Raw genomic sequence first — 23,724 nt, forward strand, 5'->3', positions numbered from 1 at the left:
TCTTTCTCCTCCAAATTCTGCAAAGCACTGGTATTTCTGCACTTATTTGGTGACCAAAATTGTTGAGAATAACTGTGTAGAACCGATTTAATCTCAGAATAACTCTTTATGGAACCTATCTAACCTCAGAGTAATTCTGAATAGAACCTATTTAATGACTCTACCAATCAAAGGTGTGTGACTGTGTAACAGTAAATTGCCTGAACTATGTGGCTCTCTTTGGAAAGAGGCATTGTAAATTTGTAGAACCGATAGATTGGAATCTATTAAGGGACAACGGCCCTTTCACTGTTCCCTGCCTGTCCGGTGTTGTGCTGTAATTTACTGAGTAGTGAGTCCTGTGTGTTCTCCAGACACATATTCAGGACTGTCCCCTGCTGATATGGGCAAGGGAGATGAATGAAGTGAAGACAGATTGGGCATCTACACAAGGCTGTGTCAGTCTAGCAAGGTACAGTTGGCTCTGTCGCTTCCATAGCAAGGTTTGCATACCTCAAAACCTGACCTAACCCCAATTAATAAAGCTGTCAGTGGCACATCCTCTCTAAGGTTGAGTTCAACACTATGTTGGGCTGAATATTCTACTTCCTTCCACAAACACAGCCTACACTTTCCCTAAGTAGCATATAGATCTTGTCTGTATAACTCTAGAAATGCTTTCAAAGAGTATGTTATGGATGCTATCTTTGGTCTGCTTATCAAAGCAGACGTTTGGCAGAAGCCCCCAGTGTTCTAAGCCTGAATGATCCTGAGGGTGTCACGCTCTCTCATGAAATACTACCTATCCTTATTCTTTACTTCCCATTTGAATCAATCATGGTTTTGCTACCTTTGCTGCTGTTCCGTGTTTTGGTTGCAGTTCAATCAGTTCTTGGCTCTTACATATCCACTGTGAATGGTTTGAAATAGGGTGGACTTGTATTCCTATAATTTCAAGGTTATGATAGGAACAGTTTGAAAATGACATGGAAGTGAAATAAGACACACTTGCGACCGAACATTTTTTTCATACAGCTTTACAAACTGGTAAATCTGTGAGAGATTATGAATATGCACATTATATTTAAAATGTACTCTAACAATGTGATCCCTGTGTTACTTGACTTGAAGGATGTGCCATGTTAAATAGAATATTAGATTATGAATGGAAACAAGTTGTTGTAACAAATATAGAAACTTATTTTACATATACACACTGACTTCTTCTGCACAAAGCATATAATGCCACTATAGTCCGAGTCCATTATTCTAGTCCGAGTCCATTACTATATTTCTGGTCCTTTACTAACATTAATACCATTGAGTTATACTTATAACCAAACACTATGTCTACTGTACTCGAACATGACTGTTTATTTCTACCAATTTCAACACAGTGTTGTAAAGTGCTTTTTGGATGCCTGAGGACATGATAGCAACAATTTCATTTGTCTAGCATCTTTAACCTAATTAAGCATCCCACGGTACATCACAGGAGGCTGTTCACCAACACTTGATATTGGATCACATAAGGAGTTATTAAGATAGATGGTCGAAAGCCTGCTCAAAGAGGTAGGTTTTAAGGAGCATCTTAAAGGAATGAGGAGAAAGACCGAGAATTTGGGGAAGGAATTCCAGAGCCAAGGCAGCTGAGGGCTATGTTGCTAAAGGTAGAAATTTAAAACCAGAGATGCACAAGAAGCCAGAACTGGTGAAACACAGGAGTTTGTTGGAGAGTTGTCAGGTTAGATGGGAGTCACATAGCGAGCTTTGAGAGACTTGGAAACAGGGGGCTGGATTTTATTGCCTCAAGTCCGGAAGGCTGCTGCTCCCCCACGTAAGTGAAATAAGGCATGGTGACGTGCCTTCAGGTTGGCAATGGGATGTCATCATGCAGTCTCTGAAATTATACAAGATGGGCAGGTGTGGCAATCTGAAGCCCACCCACTGTTTTGAAACTACTAATTAACAAGCTTGTTAACGACCCAATTGTCTGCAATTTTTTTGCCTGCTTCATTTTTCGGGTGTTGGACGTGTTTTACAGCAGCTATGAAGAGGCTGCACAAGTCAGAAGGAAAGGCCTGCTACAGGGACCATGGCTGAATGTAGCAGCAGATTCTGCTGCTGAAGGTGGCAACATCGGTATGTTTTAAAAAATTTTTACAGCTTTTTTGAGCCTTCAATTAAAAATAAAGTCAGAATCAGAGAACATGGGGCTTTAAATTTGGAACCGTGACCGACTTCCTGTTCATGTATAACCCCTCTGCCGCATGACGTCCCGTCCTGGACTCTCAGTTAAACAAGAGACCCTCCCCTCCTCCCACTGCCCTTGGACGTTTAACTGGCTGCCTCCTTGGTGGACTAATTGGGCAGTGAATGCCTGATTCTACCAGCTGTTATGGCGGGGCGGGAGAGAGTGGTACGCTCAAGGCTGGATTTTCTGAATCAAGGCAAGCAGCCTGGTAATTGCCGGCTGGGCCTACCTGCATTGGGATGTTCATTGTCAGAGTGCAAGTGTGGGCTGAAGTTGAGCCAGTCGACCTGGGAGAGATCCCAGAGACCTTGGGAGGCAGCCACAGGAGTTGCAGGGTGTGGTGAATGTAAATACAGTTAATTCACCAGTTATGTTCTATGTTTGTAAATACAGTTAATTCACCAGTTATGTTCTATGTTATTAACCCTGTGGGTTTTATCTGTGGGCCATTGTATGGCTTCACCCACAGGGGGAGATGTTGGAGCATGTACGGGCTCAGCCCATGGCTCTGCCCCTTTGGAGGAGTATAAGAGTAGCTGGCCTGTGGGACTGTCGCAGGCAGGCAAAGTTGATAGTTAATTAAAACCACTGTTTTACTCCGACACGAGTCCTTGAGTGAATTGATGGTCGCATCACAGGGTGCAGAGGCAGACCATTTAAGAAGCCCATCCTGGTGCTGTGGGACTTTGTATTTTTATTTTAACTGGGACAAAGGCCATCTGGCCCCAACCAATCATGCCTCCTCACATTGCAAACTTGTGCTAATCCCCTTCTCCCAACCCCCGTATCCTCTCATGCCCCATGCCAAGCTATATCCCCATGCCAAGCTATGGCATTTTCATATCCATTGACCCACTATACACCGGACAGAACCAATGAATCCTATAGTGACAATGCAGTGTGTAAAAAATGAAAAAATAAAATATAAATAAAAAAAACTTTTTAAAATAAGTAATTCATTCATGCATTTTATTGTGTAAAAGTAAATTGCCATTATGTGCATGAAAGAAATGCCATTTCACTACAGGGCAATAAAAACATCAATCATCCAGATTCTTTAAAGTATCAATAACAGAAACCGCAAGCCCTTGAAACCACTTAATCTGGTGCAAATAATCATTGTGACATTGACAGCAGAGACTAGAGATCCTGAGCTGTCAATCAAGCAATGGTGTCTCTGGAGCTCAGGTGTTTCATCAAGAGTAATGGAATTCTGTGCTCATCGAGCCTCATTACTGCATGAGTGAACTTGGGAGAGGGGTGAATGGAGTGGCATAGCTAGGGGAAAAGAGTGGCCATGAGGTGTGGGGAGGGCCTTTGCCTTGGCATGAAGGTGGCATGCTAAGGATCTTTTAAACTGGCCTTTTAAAAGGTCTCTTCATGCAGACAAGAGTTCACAAATCCTCTTGAGGGACTGTGAACAACGACTATTTAAAAAAACCAGCAGACCCCCTGAAAATTACAGAGGACAAGGACGTGCCTATTCCCTAATGGAGCCAGCCAGGTTGGAAGTTTTGGGTGCGATTAACCAGCCACACCTTTTAAAGGCACTCCCGAAAATCCGACTAATCAAGAACTGGGTCGGGAACCATGGAATCGGGACCAGCCTGTCATTTTTAAAGAGCACCCGAGTCATACCAAATTCTTGTGAAAATTCAACACTCCGTTTTCATTCTTCCTTCATCACCCCAACAAAAGATCACCCCAACAAAAGATCTCCAATCCAGACGAAGGGTGTAAAAATCAAAATAAAAGCATTGCCAGATCAGAGCTGATTCCGGTCGGCGGGCACTGGTAATGGGCGAGCATGACTGGGGACCAGTTAGGCTCTGTGCAGCAGACGCTTAGTCCAACTCCCCTTTAGGGCAGATACAAGATGGGAGGCTTTCAAGGACAACATTGGAATTTTCCAGCCCAAAGGGATCAAGGGTACTGGATGAGGGTTTCAGTGCCAGATGAGTTAAGGCAGTGGTGGAGCTGGTCAGTGTTACAGTGGTGGGAGTATGCTGTCTTGGTGATGGTGTGGATCTGGGATTGGAAGCTCACTTTGGAGTCCTATAGGATGCTAACATTGTGAATGGTTTGGCTCAGCCTCGGACATTGGCAAGGAGGGATGGAGTTGGTGACGGGGACTGATAATGGCTTTAGACTTTGCAATATTTTGTTGGAGGAAATTTCTGCTCATCCAGCATTAGCTATCAGAAAGCAGCATGAGAAATCCGTAAGACCAGAGGAATCCAGAGAGGTGGCAATGAGGTAGAACTGGGTATCTTTGATATACATGTGGAACTTGACGTGTTTTTAGATTATATCATTAAGGCGGCGGCATTAAGGTGAGAAATAAGGGGTGGGTTAGTAGCCCAGCAGTAGAAGTGCAATATAAATATGTTTTTTTTTCTTACCCTTGTGCATAGACTCCAAGCTTATTGCTTTTCCATGTCTGGTGCAAGTATACTGGTTAAAAAGTGAGTTCTAGCAAAGGTAGTAGTTTCAACCTGATGTTCCTGTGGTAGCATAAGCTGCATGCAACAAAGAGATGGCAGACCAGTTGAACAAATACTTTGGATCTGCCTTCATTAAAGAGGACACAAATAACCTTCCGGAAATACCAGGGAACAGACGGTCTAGCATGAAGAAAGAACTGAAGGAAATCCTTATTAGTGGGGGAAATTGTATTGGGGAAATTGATGGGATCAAAACCCAATAAGTCCCCAGGGCCTGATGATCCTAGAGTACTTAAGGAAGTGGCCCTAGAAATAGTGGATGCATTGGTGATCATTTTCCAGCATTCTATAAACTCTGGAAGAGTTCCAATAGATTGGAAGGAAGCTAATGTAACCCAACTTTTTTAAAAAGGAGGGGGTGAGAAAACGGGGAATAATAAACCGGTTAGCCTGATATCGATGGTGCGCAAGATGCTGGATTTGATTATTAAGGATGAAATAACTGAGCATTTGGAAAGCAGGGACATGATCAATCCAAGTCAGCATGAATTCACTAAAGGGAAATCATGCTTGACAAATCTTCTGGATTTTTTGAAGATGTGACCAATAGAGTGGACAGTGGATGTTGTGTATCTGGACTTTCAAAAGACTTTTGACAAGGTCCCAAACAAGAGGTTAGTGAACAAAATTAAAGCTCATGGTATTGGGGGTAATAGAGAACTGGTTGGCAGACAGGAAACAGAGAGTAGCAATAAACAGGTCCTTTTCAGAGTGGCAGGCAATGACTAGTGGGGTAGCTCAGGGTTCAGTGCTGGGACCCCAGTTGTTCACAATATACATTAATGATTTGGACGAAGGAATTGCATGAACTATCTCCAAATTTGCAGACGACACTAAGCTGGGTAGCAGTTTGTGCTGTGAGGAGGATGTAAAGAGACTGCAGGGTGACTTGGACAGGCTGGCTGAGTGGGCAAATACCTGGCAAATGCAATATAATGTGGGTAATTGTGAGGTTATCTACTTTGGTGGATAACCTCAAAAACAGGGAGGCAAATTATTATCTGAATGGTGGCAGTTTAGGAAAAGGGGAAGTGCAACAAGACCTGGGTGTCATGGTGGAACAGTCGCTGACCGTTGGCATGCAGGTGCAGCAGTGGTAAGGAAAGCTAATGGCATGCTGGCCTTCATAGCGAGAGGATTTGAGTATAGGAGTAGGGATGAAGAAAGACTGGATCGACAGGGCTTGTAATCACTGGAGTTTAGAAGAATGAGAGTGGATCGCATAAAAACATATAAAATCCGATTGGGACTGGACAGGCTAGATATGGGAAGAATGTTCCTGATGTTGGGGACGTCCAGAACTAGGGTCACAGCCTAAGAATAAGGGGTAAGCCATTCAGGACTGAGATGAGAAAGAACTTCTTCTCTCAGAGAGTTGTGAACTTGTGGAATTCTGTACTACAGAAAACTGTTGGGGTCAGTTCATTTGACATATTCCACGAAGGAGCTGGACATGGCCCTTGCGCTAAAGGGATCAAAGGGTATTAAGATAAAATGGGAGTGGATCATATTGAATGGTGGTGCAGGCTCAAAGGGCCGAATGGCCGACTCCACCTATTTTCTATGCTGTCTCTCTGAGGTTTGATCTTCTCACTTGTGGTTCCTAACATCCTCTGGTTTGGTGATAGGTCTGATGAGTCCACCTGTTCTTTGCATCTTCCCGAGTGTGTTGTGAGGAAATGCAGCCTGATGCAAAGATTCCTCCATGTATCAATGGTGCTCAACTTTACTGGAACCAGAGAACCACAAGTCATTTTATAAACTATACAGTTCCCCATGGTCCCTCAAACTATCTAAACAATATAATAGAGTTGTTTGCTTTTAAATTTTAATTTGGAATCTCCCAGAATCAAATCTCATATTGTCTCACTTATCGCCCTTTTAACACATGCTCAGTACAGAAACAGATCTAAGAATGACAATTACAAATGTTGTTCAGAACATAATGACCATTTTTTAATTAAACTCCAAACTCTTTGAGTGCTCTTTTCACCTTGTTTTCAGCTGTCTTATTTCTCTTCATTGATGCACGTTTTTTATTGATGCGATTATAGATGGAGTGCTCTTGCTATTTATTACCTACTCATTAGCAGTGATCATAGAGCTTGTTTTTTTTGTAAGTAGAATTGCATCTGGTTTGTGGAGTTATTCTTGCTGTGACTGTTTTGAAGGCGGCACAGTAGCACAGTGGTTAGCACTGTTGCTTCACAGTGCCAGGGACCCGAGTTCGATTCCCAGCTTGGGTCACTGTCTGTGCGGCGTCTGCACGTTCTCCTTGTGTCTGCGTGGGTTTCCTCCAGGCGCTCCAGTTTCCTTCCACAAGTCCCAAAAGAAGTGCAGGTTAGGTGGATTGGCCATGCTAAGTTGCCCCATAGTGTCCAAACTGGGTTACGGGGATAGGGTGGAGGTGTGGGCTTAAGTAGGGTGCTCTTTCCAAGGGCCGGTGCAGACTCGATGGGCCGATTGGCCTCCTTCTCCACCTTCTCCTTCTTCCAGGCTCCACAATGGCTAAACCTTTAAATTCTGCATGGAACTGTTGATCTGTTGCAAGTCTTCTGTTAAGGAAACGACTCATCATTGAGTGAGTGTGACCCTTAAAATAGTCTAGACATTCTGAACCAATTAACTAAGAAATGTAAGGATTCCGCTACTAATGATCCTGACATGGAAACTTTTTTTTGAGCTGCGTGAAGGCCTATTTACTAGATTAGAATTCTAATTTATGAAAGGAAATTGTGGGGAAACTATTAACTGACATCAATTTGATGGGTGAGCAACATTTGAAATGTTAGACTCTGTATGTTAAAAACTGGGCTGCTTCAAAGATTAAATGATCATCTTGTGAAGTCTTCTGAAAAGTAAAGATGGGTACCAGTAAGCATTAATTTTATTAATGAATTTTAAATGACTACAATAAAAAGTATAATGAAATAGCACAGTAACTAATAAGACCAAGGGCAGCACGGTGGCGCAGTGGTAGCACTCACGGCTCCGAGGTCCCAGGTTCGATCCCGGCTCTGGGCCACTGTCCGTGTGGAGTTTGCACATTCTCCCTGTGTTTGCGTGGGTTTCACCCCCACAACCCAAAAGATGTGCAAGGTAGGTGGAATTGGAAAAAATGAATTGGATACTCTAAATTTATTTTGAAAAAACTAATAAAACCAGAGATGAACATCAAAAACGATGGACTGCGTTGTCTGATAATTTATTTCTTTCACACAGGATATATCGTTGTAATGACTATTTTGTTATCTTAATACCACTAGTGATCCAAACTGATTAACCACAAAAAGCTGCCTTGTGGGTGGGTTTTCATGCCTGTGGCTTTCAATTAGACAAATATTGTTAACCATTTCACGTTGATTTTTGTACCACACACAAGGCGAATTAAAGAAAACTTGACCTCCTTTCAGTGACTGCATTACAAAGCTTTGTTTGCCCCAACTGGTTCGAGGTTGGAATGATCAAACTGACCTTGGTTCTGAATTTCACTCAGCCTGGACTGTGAGCTAATATCAGTACACACCGGTCTTGTACATTTAAAAGGCATGGATACCAAGCAGCTGACTAGGATTAAACACATTTCTCTTTCAGAGACTGAGTATGGGTCTAATGGGCCAAATGGATTTTTTCAGTGTGGTAAAATTTACTGATTCTTACATCTTTAAGTGTTTATTACAGGACATTTAAAAACATTTTTAAACACTTTTGTATCTTCTATTTCTTTTCATAATTTTTATTTGTCATGGTTTAATTTATTTATGTCTGCTTTATTTAATTTGAACTCCTTAACATATGCAGACTCCATTTTAATCCATGTTCGTTTATGCTTTAATTCCGTTTTATGTCCTCTGCTATTGAACCACAGCATTAAATTTGAAGAAATAGAATTTAATAAGTTTCCATTTTATGCCCGGTAAAAGCCCGACCTGTATGTGTATCCAAGGCGCAGTAATTGTTTTGCTCTGGTCTCTGAACAGTTGCATTGTATGATATATGTCTGCTGGCATTTGTGCATTCTGCTGTATTTATGAGATGTTACATTAGTGAAAAACTTGTTCCTAATCAGATGTGATACTGATTTGATATTGAGCAAAGCCAACCCAAGAATCTAATCTCGACCTCCGAGGAGTAATCATTCTTGTGATTTTTTTTTTTTAATTACTCATCTCGCTAGAAGGTATTTGCCTATTTTCAGTTGGTATTGAATTACGGGATTAAATTATGGGTTCCTCTTTGAACAAGGTTGGCTTACCAAACTGTTAAGTTTGGGGTCCTTGTAGATGGCGGCAAGAGGAGACTTTTATCTCATCAGTCTGGGCTGAGCTCAAGCTCCAGGGGATATTAGTATCCCTGGCTTTGAGTGTGCTAGCAATTTGCCCTTTACCACTGTGCCGATCCAGACAATGAGTTTTGGCAGGCAATGTAACTGTGGGTAAGCATCAAAATGTGGTTAAGCCCCGACGTTGTAGACCAGCATTTTCAATAGCAACCTATAGTGGATAACCTTGCTGATTATCTTTGTGCTCCTGGCACGGGTATTAAAGTCAATGATAATTGTTGCGCAGATGATATCAGCTCGTTAGCATATACCTAGTAGAACCTAGGATATTCTATATGTTTTAGTACTGCATCCGGCAATGCCTTTGCTTATCAGACTCTCGGGAGTTCAGTGGCATCTTTTATTGAAACATTTAAGTAAGACATTTTAAACAACTCCAGTCTACATTAATTGATTTTTGCGTTAGTGAAAAGTGAAGATGTTTCCTGCTTCAATAACTATTTGAACAAATATAGCATCTTGGGATAGATTTGACAAAGTGACACTGAAGTTAGTGGTGGGATTCAAAGATGCTGGGCAGGATGTTCGCCCGCAAGCGGAGGGTAGCCATTTAAGCAGGGTAAATGATCTCTTTGTGCTTATTATCAGAGGCCAGATATAATTTTGCAGTTAGTATGCAGGTCCTCTGAGGCACTGGGAATTTGCCTGGAGGCAGCCTTCCAGTGGCAGACTGAGGCACCCGTGCACCAGGCAGACCTTGAGGCTCTTCCTGTCTACCTGACATCAGATTGCCCTGGGGAAGGGATCAGTGGCCTGGCTGCTGAGATTGTTTTAAGTTAAACATTTCAGGATGTGCAGAGGGAGGCACCTAAAAATTAGTTCATGCATTCATCATTTCTCTCTCGCTCTCTCTCTCGCCGGAATTGCAGGTTTAATAGAACATAGAACATTATAGCGCAGTACAGGCCCTTCGGCCCTCGATGTTGCGCCGACCTGTGAAACCACTCTAAAGCCCATCTACACTATTCCCTTATCGTCCATATGTCTATCCAATGACCATTTGAATGCCCTTAGTGTTGGCGAGTCCACTACTGTTGCAGGCAGGGCATTCCACACCATTACTACTCTCTGAGTAAAGAACCTACCTCTGACATCTGTCCTATATCTATCTCCCCTCAATTTAAAGCTATGTCCCCTCGTGCTAGACATCACCATCTGAGGAAAAAGGCTCTCACTGTCCACCCTATCCAATCCTCTGATCATCTTGTATGCCTCAATTAAGTCACCTCTTAACCTTCTTCTCTCTAATGAAAACAGCTTCAAGTCCCTCAGCCTTTCCTCATAAGATCTTCCCTCCATACCAGGCAACATTCAGGTAAATCTCCTCTGCACCCTTTCCAATGCTTCCACATCCTTCCTATAATGCGCCAACCAGGATTGTACGTAATACTCCAAATGCGGCTGCACCACAGTTTTGTACAGCTGCAACATGACCTCATGACTCCGAAACTCAATCCCCCTCTACCAATAAACGCTAACACACCATACGCCTTCTTAACAACCCTCTCAACCTGGGTGGCAACTTTCAGGGATCTATGTACATGGACACCGAGATCTCTCTGCTCATCCACACTGCCAAGAATCTTACCATTAGCCCAGTACTGTGTCTTCCTGTTATTCCTTCCAAAATGAATCACCTCACACTTTTCTGCATTAAGCTCAATTTGCCACCTCTCAGCCCAGCGCTGCAGCTTATCTATGTCCCTCTGTAACTTGTAATATCCTTCCGCACTGTCCACAACACCATCTCCCATCAACCACCACCCTTTGTCTTCTTCCAGCTAGCCAATGTTTGATCCAAACTGCTAAATCACCCTGAATCCCATGCCTCCGTATTTTCTGTAGTAGCCTACCGTGGGGAACTTTATTAAATGCTTTACTGAAATCCATACACACCACATCAACTACTTTACCCTCATCCATCTGTTTGGTCACCTTCTCAAAGAACTCAATAAGGTTTGTGAGGCACAACCTACCGTTCACAAAACCGTGTTGACTATCTCTAATCAAATTATTCCTTTCCAGATGATTAAACATCCTATCTCTTATAAACCTTTCCAAGATTTTGCCCACCACAGAAGTAAGGCTCACTGGTCTATAGTTACCGGGGTTGTCTCTACTCTCCTTCTTGAACAAGGGGACAACATTTGCTAACCTCCAGTCTTCTGGCACTATTCCTGTAGACAAAGATGACTTAAAGATCAAAGCCCAAGGCTCAGCAATCTCCTCCCTAGCTTCCCAGAGAATCCTAGGATAAAACCCATCCGGCCCTGGGGACTTATCTATTTTCACATTTTCCAGCATTGCTAACACCACGTCCTTATGAACCTCTAGCCCTTCTAGTCTAGTAGCCTGAATCTCAGTATTCTCCTCGACAACATTCTCTTTTTCCTGTGTGAATACTGACGAAAAATATTCATTTAGCACCTCTCCTATGTCCTCGGACTCCAAGCACAACTTCCCACTACTGTCCTTGACTGGCCTTACTCTTACCCTAGTCATTTGTTTATTCCTGACATATCTATAGAAAGCTTTAGGGTTATCCTTGATCCTACCTGCCAAAGACTTCTCATGTCCCCTCCTACCTCTTATTAGCTCTCTCTTTAGGTCCTTCCTAGTTCACTTGAAACTCTCGAGCGCCCTAACTGAACCTTCATGTCTCATCTTTACATAAGCCTCCTTCTTCCTCTTGACAAGTGTTTTGGCTGCTTTAGTAAACCACGGTTCCCTTGCTCGACCACTTCCTCCCTGCCTGACAGGTACATACTTATCAAGGACATGCAGTAGCTGTTCCTTGAACAAGCTCCACATTTCCATTTTACCCATCCCCTGCAGTTTTCCTCTCCATCCGATGCATCCTAAGTCTTGCCTCATCGCATCATAATTGCCTTTCCCCCAGATATAACTCTTGCCCTGCGGTATATACCTATCCCTTTCCATCACTAAAGTAAACGTAATCAAATTGTAGTCACTCTCACCAAAGTGCTCACCTACCTCCAAATCTAACACCTGTCCTGGTTCATTACCCAGTACCAAATCCAATATGACCTCGCCTCTCGTTGGCCTATCTACATACTATGTCAGGAAACCCTCCTGCACACATTGGACAAAAACAGACCCATCTAAAGTACTCGAACTATAGCATTTCCAGTCAATATTTGGAAATTTAAAGTCCCCCATAACAACTACCCTGTTGCTTTCGCTCCTATCCAGAATCATCTTTGCAATCCTTTCCTCTACATCTCTGGAACTTTTCGGAGGCCTATAGAAAACCCCTAACAGGGTGACCTCTCCTTTCCTGTTTCTAACCTCAGCCCATACTACCTCAGTAGACGAGTCCTCATCAAACGTCCTTTCTGCCACCATAATACTGTCCTTGACTTCGAATGCCACCCCTCCCCCTCTTTTACCACCTTCCCTGAGCGTACTGAAATATCTAAACCCCGGCACCTGCAACAACCATTCCTGTCCCTGCTCTATCCATGTCTCCGAAATGGCCACAACATCGAAGTCCCAGGTACCAACCCATGCCGCAGGTTCACCCACCTTATTCCGGATGCTCCTGGCATTGAAGAAGACACACTTTAAGCCACCTTCCTGCCTGCCGGTACACTCCTGCAACTTTGAAACCTTACTCATGACCTCACTACTCTCAACCTCCTGGATACTGGAGCTACAATTCAGGTTCCCAAGCCCCTGCTGAACTAGTTTAAACCCTCCCAAAGAGCATTAGCAAATTTCCCCCCCAGGATATTGGTACCCCTCTGGTCCAGGTGTAGACCACCCCATTTGTAGAGGTCCCACCAACCCCAGAATGAGCCCCAATTATCCAGAAATCTGATACCCTCCCTCCTGCACCATCCCTGTAGCCACGTGTTCAACTCCTCTCTCTCCCTATTCCTCATCTCGCTATCACGTGGCACAGGTAACAACCCAGAGATAATAACTCTGTTTGTCCTAGATCGAAGTTTCCACCCTAGCTCCCTGAATTCCTGCCTTACATCCCTATCCCTTTTCCTACCTATGTCGTTGGTACCTATGTGGACCACGACTTGGGGCTGCTCCCCCTCCCCCTTAAGGATCCCGAAAACACGATCCGAGACATCACGCACCCTGGCACCTGGGAGGCAACACACCAACCGCGAGTCTCTCTCGTTCCCACAGCATCTCCTTCCAAACTGGAGGGTCTCCTATTTTTTTTAAAAAATTACTTTTTCAGAGTTACAAAGCCAGAGCTCAAAGTGTGGACAGGGGCAAACCCCTAATCCAGCTCCTTGCTTGCTCCAAAAACCAATTCAAATTGAATCCAATTCATGGTCCCTCTCAAGCTTAACTATCTCCGCCACCTTCCTTTATTGGATGGCAAGCGCACCCTCTGGCCACTGACTGGCCAATTCAAAGAAAATCACAGTCGCTTGACTTTCCCATACAACCATACCATGTCAGGTTGTGACCCTATTTAACAAAGGGACTCCAACTGAAAATCTTGCCCAATGGCTTTGGTCTTCTCAAAGTTTAGCTGTAGAAAATTGCAGCTCATCAAAACTGCATATCCGGCAGCAGTCTACCAAAGCAGAGCAGTGCAATTTTTGAAAAGAATAATGAAGAAATAGAGCTTTCTTTTTTTTATTATTTTCACAAGTAGGCTCTCATTAACACTGCAATAAAGTTATTGCAAAACCCCTAGTCGCTACATTCCGGCGTCTGTTCGGTTACACTGAGGGAGAATTCAGAATGTACAATTCACCTAACAAGCACATCTTTCGGGACGTGTGGGAGGAAACTGGGGTGCCCGGAGGAAACCCACACAGACACGAGGAGAACGCGCAGACTCCGCACAGACAGTGACCCAAGCCGGGAATCGAACCTGGAACTCTGGTGCTGCGAAGCAACAGTGCTGACCACTGTGCTACCGTGCTGGGTACCCTCAGGAGGTAAGAGAGTCTTGGTGACTATGTTATTGGAGTAGTAGTCCAGGGGCCTTGAATAATGATCCAAAGACACAAGTTCAAAGCCAAACATGGCAGCTGGAGAATTTAGAATCCGTTAATTAAGGAAAGCTGGTATCAATAATGGTGACAATGAAACTTCCAGATTGTCGTGAAAACCCACCTATTGGGGAAGATAATCAGTTATCCATATTTCGTCTGGCCTATATGTGCCTTGAGATCCAGAACAATGCCGTTGACTGGTAACTCGCCTAACAAGCCACTCAGCTGCTGAATGTACTCAACACCACCTTTCCAGGGCAGTTAGGGATGGGTAATAACTCCTGGCCTTGCCAGTCATCCTGTGACTGAATTTATTTAAAAAATGTAGGTTAAGAGCAGAATAAGAGATTCCACAGATAAGACCATAAGACGTAGGAGCAGAGTTAGGCCACTCAGCCCATCGAGTCTGCTCTGCCATTCAATCATGACTGATATTTTCTCATCCCTATTCTTCTGCCTCCTCCCCATATCCACTGATCTCGTTATTAATCAAGAACCTATCTATCTCTGTCTTAAAGACACAGTGATTTTTAAAAAATTTAATTTAGAGTACCCAATTTTTTTTTCTCCAATTAAGAGGCAATTTAGCGTGGCTAATCCACCTAACCAGCACATCTTTGGGTTGTGGGGGTGAAACCCACGCAGACACGGGGAGAATGTGCAAACTCCACACGGACAGTGACCCAGAGCCGGGATTCGAACCCGGATCCTCAGCGCCGCAGTCCCAGTGCTATCCACAGCGCCACATGCATCCCCGACACTCAGTGATTTGGCCTCCACAATCTTCTGCGGCAAAGAGTTCCACAGATTCCCCACCCTGGCTGAAGAAATTCCTCCTCATCTCTGTTTTAAAGAATCGTCCCTTTAGTCTGAGATGGTGGCCTCTGGTTCTAGTTTTTCCTACAAGTGGAAACATCCTCTCCGCGTCCATTCTATCCAGGCCTCGCAGCATCCTGTAAGTTTCGACAAGATCCCCCCTCATCCTTCTAAACTCCAACAAGTACAGACCTAGAGCTCTCAACTGTTCCTCATACGACAAGTTCTTCATTCCAGGGATCATTCTTGTGAACCTCCTCTGGACCCTTTCCAAGGCCAGCACATCCTTCCTTGGATACGTGGCCCAAAACTGCTCACAATACTCCAAATGGGGTCTGACCAGAGCCTTATATAGCCTCAGAGTACATCCCTGGTCTTGTATTCTAGCCCTCTTGACATGAATACTAACATTGCATTTGTCTTCTTAACTGCCGACTGAACCTGCACCTTAAGAGAATCGTGAACAAGGACTCCCAAGTCCCTCTGTGCTTCTGATTTCCTAAGTATTTTCCCATTTAGAGAGTAGTCTATGCCTAAATTCCTCCTTCCAAAGTGCATAAACTCACACTTTTTCACATTGTATTTCATCTGCCACTTCTTTGCCCACTCTCCTAGCTAGTCCAAATCCTTCTGAAGCCCCCTTGCTTCCTCAATACTACCTGTCCCTCTACAGATCTTTGTATCATTTGCAAACTAAGCAACAGTGCCTTCCGTTCCTTCTCCAGATCATTAATGTATATTGTGAAAAGTTGTGGCCCCAGCACAGACCCCTGAGGCACACCACTAGTCACCGGCTGCCATCCTGAAAAAGACCCCTTTAATCCCACTCTCTGCCTTCTGCCAGTCAGCCAATTCTCTATCCATGCCAGGATCTTACCCTTAACACCATGGGCTCTTAACTTACTTAACAGTCGCCTATGCGGCACCTTGTCAAAGGCCTTCTGGAAATCTAAATAAATCACGTCCACTGGTTCTCCTTTGTCTAACTTCCTTGTTACCTCCTCAAAGAACTCTTAACAGATTTGTCAGACATGACCTCCCTTTGACAAAGCCGTGCTGACTCAGTCCTATTTTGCCATGCATTTCCAAGTACTTTGCGACCTCATCTTTAATAACAGACTCATGGCTAACCGGCCTATAATTTCCCATCTTCTGCCTACCTACCCTTCTTGAACAGTGGTGTTACATTAACCACTTTACAGTCCTCTGGGAACCCTTCCTGCCTCCAGTGATTCCTGAAAGATCACCACCAATGCCTCCACAATTTCCTCAGCTATCTCTTTTAGGACCCTGGGCTGTAGTCCATCCGGCCCAGGTGACTTACCCACCTTCAGACCTTTCAGTTTCCCCAGAACCTTCTCCTTTGTGATGGCCACTGCACTCACCTCTGCCCCCTGGTTCTCCTGGAGGTCTGGCATCCCACTGGTGTCTTCCACCGTGAAGACTGATGCAAAGTAACTATTCAGTTCATCTGCCATTTCTTTGTTTCCTATTATTACTTCTCCAGCCACGTTTTCCAGTGATCCAATGTCTATTTTTGCCTCTCTCTTACATAGAACACAGAAAAATACAGCACAGAACAGGCCCTTCGGCCCACGATGTTGTGCCGAACCTTTGTCCTAGAATAATCATAGATTATCATAGTATTTACAGTGCAGAAGGAGGCCACCAGCTTGGGTCACTGTCTGTGCGGAGTCTGCACATCCTCCCCGTGTGTGCGTGGGTTTCCTCCGGGTGCTCCGGTTTCCTCCCACAGCCCAAAGATGTGCAGGTTAGGTGGATTGGCCATGATAAATTGCCCTTAGTGTCCAAAATTGCCCTTAGTGTTGGGTGGGGTTACTGGGTTATGGGGATAGGGTGGAGGTGTTGAACTTGGGTAGGGTGCTCTTTCCAAGAGCCGGTGCAGACTCGATGGGCTGAATGGCCTCCTTCTGCACTGTAAATTCTATGATTAAAAGAACTCTACCGTTAACCCTGTATTCCGCATTCATATCTGTCCTTCCAAAATGGACAACCTCACACTTTTCAGGGTTAAACTCCATCTGCCACTTCTCAGCCCAGCTCTGCATCCTATCTATGTCTCTTTGCAGCCGACAACAGCCCTCCTCACTATCCACAACTCCACCAATCTTCGTATCGTCTGCAAATTTACTGACCCATCCTTCAACTCCCTCATCCAAGTCATTAATGAAAATCACAAACAGCAGAGGACCCAGAACTGATCCCTGCGGTACGCCACTGGTAACTGGGATCCAGGCTGAATATTTACCATCCACCACCACTCTCTGACTTCTATCGGTTAGCCAGTTCGTTATCCAACTGGCCAAATTTCCCACTATCCCATGCCTCCTTACTTTCTGCATAAGCCTACCATGGGGAACCTTATCAAATGCCTTACTAAAATCCATGTACACTACATCCACTGCTTTCCCTTCATCCACCTGCTTGGTCACCTCCTCAAAGAATTCAGTAAGACTTGTATGGCAAGACCTACCCCTCACAAATCTGTGCTAACTATCCCTAATCAAGCAGTGTCTTTCCAGATGCTCAGAAATCCTCTCCTTCAGTACCCTTTCCATTACTTTGCCTACCACCGAAGTAAGACCAACTGGCCTGTAATTCCCAGGGTTATCCATAGTCCCTTTTTTAAACAGGGGCACGACATTCGCCACTCTCCAATCCCCTGTTGACAGTGAGGACGAAAAGATCATTGCTAACGGCTCTGCAATTTCATCTCTTGCTTCCCATAGAATCCTTGGATATATCCCGTCAGGCTCGGGGGACTTGTCTATCCTCAAGTTTTTCAAAATGCCCAACACATCTTCCTTCCTAACAAGTATTTCCTCGAGCTTACCAGTCTGTTTCACACTGTCCTCTCCAACAATATGGCCCCTCTCATTTGTAAATACAGAAGAAAAGTACTCGTTCAAGACCTCTCCTATCTCTTCAGACTCAATACACAATCTCCCGCTACTGTCCTTGATCGGACCTACCCTCGCTCTAGTCATTCTCATATTTCGCACATATGTGTAAAAGGCCTTGGGATTTTCCTTGATCCTACGCGCCAAAGATTGTTCATGCCCTCTCTTAGCTCTCCTAATCCCTTTCTTCAGTTCCCTCCTGGCTATCTTGTATCCCTCCAGTGCCCTGTCTGAACCTTGTGTCCTCAGCCTTACATAAGTCTCCTTCTTCCTCTTAACAAGACATTCAACCTCTCTTGTCAACCATGGTTCCCTCACTCGACCATCTCTTCCCTGCCTGACAGGGACATACATATCAAGGACACGTAGTACCTGTTCCTTGAACAAGTTCCACATTTCACTTGTGTCCTTCCCTGACAGCCTATGTTCCCAACTTATGCACTTCAATTCTTGTCTGACAACATCGTATTTACCCTTCCCCCAATTGTAAACCTTGCCCTGTTGCACGCACCTATCCCTCTCCATTACTAAAGTGAAAGTCACAGAATTGTGGTCACTATCTCCAAAATGCTCCCCCACTAACAAACCTATCATTTGCCTTGGTTCATTACCAAGTACCAAATCCAATATGGCCTCCCTTCTGGTCGGACAATCTACATACTGTGTTAGAAAAGCTTCCTGGACACACTGCACAAACACCACCCCATCCAAACTATTTGATCTAAAGAGTTTCCACTCCATGTTTGGGAAGTTGAAGTCACCCATGACTACTACCCTGTGACTTCTGCACCTTTCCAAAATCTGTTTCCCAATCTGTTCCTCCACATCTCTGCTACTATTGGGGGGCCTATAGAAAATTCCTAACAAGATGACTGCTCCTTTCCTATTTCTGACTTCAACCCATACTACCTCAGTAGGCAGATACTCTTCAAACTGCCTTTCTGCAGCTGTTATACTATCTCTAATTAACAATGCCACCCCCCCACCTCTTTTACCACCCTCTCTAATCTTATTGAAACATCTATAACCAGGGACCTCCAACAACCATTTCTGCCCCTCTTCTATCCAAGTTTCCGTGATGGCCACCACATCGTAGTCCCAAGTACCGATCCATGCCTAAAGTTCACCCACCTTATTCCTGATGCTTCTTGCGTTGAAGTATACACACTTCAACCCATCTCCGTGCCTGCAAGTACTCTCCTTTGTCAGTGTTCCCTTCCCCACTACCTCACTATATGCTTTGGCGTCCTGAATATCGGCTACCTTAGTTGCTGGACTACAAATCCGGTTCCCATTCCCCTGCCAAATTAGTTTAAACCCTCCCGACGAGTACTAGAAAACCTCCCTCCCAGGATATTGGTGCTCCTTTGGTTCAGATGCAACTCGTCCTGCTTGTACAGGCCCCACCTTCCCCAGAATGCGCTCCAATTATCCAAATACCTGAAGCCCTCCCTCCTACACCATTCCTGCAGCCATGTGTTCAACTGCACTCGCTCCCTATTCCTAACTCGCTATCACGTGGCACCGGCAACAAACTAGAGATGACAACTCTGTCTGTCCTGGCTTTTATGTTGAACTTTTGATGTAAAGAAATGTTCCCAATGATGGCAACTTCAATGAACAGGGCAGAGAAGAATGGTGTAGGATGTCAAAGGATTAGGGGAAAACAGAAAGAATTGTGTGCCATGATCACAGAGAGAGAAAATGTCACATTATGAGGTTGTGGAAGGGTGGAAACCTAATTTCAGAAATTCAAATCATAGATTATCATAGAATTTACAGTGCAGAAGGAGGCCATTCGGCCCATCGAGTCTGCACCGGCTCTTGGCAAGAGCACCCTACCTAAGGTCAACACCTCAACCCTATCCCCATAACCCAGTAATCCCACCCAACACTAAGGACAATTTTGGACACTAAGGGCAATTTATCATGGCCAATCCACCTAACCTGCACATCTTTGGGCTGTGGGAGGAAACCGGAGCACCAGGAGGAAACCCACGCACACACTGGGAGGATGTGCAGACTCCGCACAGACAGTGACCCAAGCCGGAATCGACCCTGGGACCCTGGAGCTGTGAAGCAATTGTGCTATCCACAACGCTACCGTGCTGCCCGTGATGTTGGAAATGTTGGAAAGCAAGTAAACAAAAGATTTTTCAGGAAAGGTGTGACAGGTGCAACAAGGTGAGTTGTATGCCAGTGGCGTAACGGGGTAGAGACTATGGGTGGAATTCTCCCAACCAGCCTGCGGCGGGTTTGGTGGCGGCGAGCACGGTGAATCTGGCAGGAGCCAAAAAGTCGGAAATCTGGCAACTTAAAATCAAGTTTCAATCCTCCCAATGACAGGTTAATGGTAGGTCACTCTTCCTGCTGTCAGGTGGCACAAAGGCCAATTGCATTCATTTTCATCTCAGGAATGCTCATTAAAACAGATGCCCACTGGCATCCCATCAGGCCTTTCAATCTTGCATCACGAGAACGGGAAATCACATCGGCGTCAAATCAGATTGTTAATGAGTGCCGTGCACAAGGTGGTCCTCTGTTCAGCAGAAACTTTGGGGTGAGTGTCACAACTTTCTGCCAGAGTGCTGCGCTATTTCTAATGCGCTGTTCACCATTCCGCCGGGGCAGCTGGTTTTATCCCTCCATCTCCATGCTGAGCTGCTGTTCATGGACAGCACCATGCTGCTGGACCCATGGACACTCCAGTGTCAATGAGTCGGATCAGTACTGTGGGGTTGAGGAGTAGAGGGGTCTCCTTCCCTTCTGGTGCCACACATCAGTGTCTATCTGAACAGCTCTGTGCTGTAGGACACATGAAGCCACTGGTCCAAAGTTCGACTGGGAATAGGGTATGAGGTGAGGCGAGGGGAGTGTGGCCTAACAAAGGCAAGGAGGGGTAATGTGGAAGGATGGCTGGAGGTGGGCGCATGAGGACGAGGGCTCTTGAATGCACACATAGGGTCAAAGGGATACCATATTTTTACTGAAGGGGGATGCACGAAGACTCCAGATGCAGTGGGTAGAGGTCCAAGTTGGGCATGACCACCTTGCAGGTGATGGGCTCGATGAGAGGGAGATTGAATTGAGGAACAGATTTCTTCTTGAGGCTCCGAGCCTCTCCCCTCTGGTTTGCTGACATCCTGGACAGCCTGGTGAAGTAAGGTGGGCTTGAAAGAGTGATGTGATGAGTGTGCTGGACTGGTATTTAAATATGGCACCGGGACCTTCAAACCCATCAGCTATCAGCCGGTGAGCGAATTAGCTGTTGTCCCGCCAGGAGAGTCATAGAGGGGAACGCGCTTGTGAATAGTTCTGAGGTTCCAAGCACTGAATCTGGCTTGAGATCCCGCTATTCTGGTCAGCGGAACAGGCACTGCCAGAGCCTCCTATCGCCGCATTCCCGTCTCAAAGTGGGAGAATTCCACCCTGTGACTTGTCGATGGAACTAAGGTCACCACCTCAGTGGTCTAGGTGGGTTAAGTGGTGGCAAGTATGGGGGGACGGGGGAAGGGGTGGGTGAAGCTTCAATATGAAGCAAGCTGTAGGCATGTGTGAGCCAAGTTTCAGTCAAAGATAAGATGCCACTGCAATCATTCACAATAGGTTTGTCAATGTAAGTCTACCATCTCTTTGATCTTGGGAACTAATATGTTTCTGACAGGCGGGTGTGCTAGACAATCCAAGTGGATTAGATGTTTTGAATTGCAGGAAAGCCCAAAAGGCACTCACAGGCCTGAACACTATTAGTGCCATAATTTTTATTGTTGTACTTCTAATAGGCAGCACTATTATTCAAATACCATCATCAAGAACAACTTATATAGTCTTTCGCGATGAAACATAAGGCTTCACAGAAACATTATGAAACAAAGTATGACACTGAACCACATAAGGGGAAATTATGTCAGATGACCAAAAATGTAGCCATAGAGTCGGTTTTGAGGAGTGCCTGAAAGGAGCAAAGTGAGGTGGAGAGGAGTACTGAGAGGAGACCAACGCTATTGATTCTATAAATAACGAAAGTCTTGTTGGTGATACACTTGTGAACGTTCCACATTGCCTCAAAGTTGCTCAGCCTCCTGGTTCAATATCTTGTCAGCGTCGACAATAAGTTGACCAATTAATGACAGTTATGCTTTCAGAAATGGACTGAACCTGGGTCTTGAAAAATGGACCTGCCTGAAATTTGTAAAATTATAAATGCGCTCTGGACCAGTGATCCCGATTGTTGGAGAGGTTATCATTCACTTGTGGTCGTGCTTCTTGTGTAAGTTCACTGATTTGCAGAGTTGTCCACATAGGAATCAAAGGGTTTAATCTGATCATGTTATCTTTTTACATTAAGTGGGTGCAAAGTAATCTCTCTCCCCTCCAGAGAGGTTTATTGCTTTGATCAGCTGGGATGTTTTTCACTTCTTGACCCAATAGTTGACCATTGAACCGGCGTCGTTTAAAAAAAAAAAAAAAAATTTCACAGGACATGGGTGAGGGTGACGCTGGCGAGGCCAGCATGTTATCATCGAATCATCGAAACTCAACAGTGCAGAAGGAGGCCATTTGGCCCATCGAGGCTGCAGTGACCCTTGGAAAGAGCACCCTATGTAAGCCACGCCCCACTATATCCCAGTAACCCCAGCTAACCGCTAACCTTTTGGATACCAAGGGGTACTTTAGCATGACCAATCCAACTGCCCTACACATCTTTGGATTGGTTTATCTAACCATAATTGGCATTAGTAAGGTGGTGGTGAGCTGCCTTCTTGAACTGCTACAGTCCATGTGGTCTAGGTACACCCACTGTGCTATTAGCAAGGGGGTCCAGGATTTTGACTCCGTGAAAGAATAGTGATATTGTTCCAAGTCAGGGTGGTGCGTTGCTTGGAGGGGAACTTGCAGGTGATGGTGTTTCTGTGCATCTATTGCCCTTGTCCTGGTAGTGATTTGGAAGGTGGTGTCAAGAGACACTTGGTGAGTTCCTGCAGTGTATCTTGTAGATGGTAGACACTGCTACCACTGTGCCTCAGTGGTGGAGTGTGTGCTGGACTGGTATTTAAATATGGCATGGGGAACCTTCAAACCTGTCAGCTGACGCCGGGTAAACTAATCTGCTGTCTGCCTGCCAGGAGAGTCCGAGGGGAACTCCCTTGTGCATAATTAATGAGCCTCTCATTGTTGCATTTAGTCTCAAGATGGGAGAATTACACCCAATTATCCAGTGCAGTTGACAACTTAAGAAATGTTCTTTTCGATTCTGCTTCTTATTTGAAGTGAAAAATATTTCAAATACTCAGTTAACAGATAGACTAGACTCAATCTTGTGAGTTCTTGATATTAATGAATTTTTAAAACCTGAATTGCAATCGCAACAGTGCGCATTTTGGAGTTCAGAGAAACATATTCTGTACCTAATTTGGTACATAGAACATACAGTGCAGAAGGAGGCCATTCGGCCCATCGAGTCTGCACCGACCCACTTAAGCCCTCACTTCCCCCCCTATCCCCGTAACCCAATAATTTGAAAAAGGATTTTACAGATCTCTGCTTTCATTCCAATTACTGATAAATGAGCCTTGTCCTTTTGAACTGTTAAATATTGGTGAGGTGATTTTTTTTTTTTTTCTGTCTGGCTCACGCCAAATCAAGTATGGCTGGTCAACCATGCCATTCACGTGACTAAACAATATCTGCCAAGGGGATGGGTTCTCAGCTTTATGTGAACAGTTGCTTAAAACTTCTAATAATTCCGTCTCTCTTGGATTGCCAAGATGCAAAAGGTCAAACGGTTTTCAATGAGCTTCCAGTGTGGAAGGAGATGTAAATGTATACGTCATAAAATCCCTACAGTGCAGAAGGAGGCCATTTGGCCCATCGAGTTTGCACCGACCTCCGAAAGAGCACCCTACCTAGGCCCAAT

General features: G+C 44.7%; 1 protein-coding gene across 2 annotated transcripts in view; it reads left to right on the forward strand.

The window, feature by feature from the left end:
* The window catches only part of hmga1a (high mobility group AT-hook 1a), a 182,233-nt gene that overhangs the window by 74,329 nt on the left and 84,180 nt on the right, over window positions 1-23,724 (forward strand). The window lies entirely within an intron of this gene.

This window comes from Scyliorhinus torazame, chromosome 17 (assembly GCF_047496885.1).
Source record: "Scyliorhinus torazame isolate Kashiwa2021f chromosome 17, sScyTor2.1, whole genome shotgun sequence".
Taxonomy (NCBI): domain Eukaryota; kingdom Metazoa; phylum Chordata; class Chondrichthyes; order Carcharhiniformes; family Scyliorhinidae; genus Scyliorhinus; species Scyliorhinus torazame.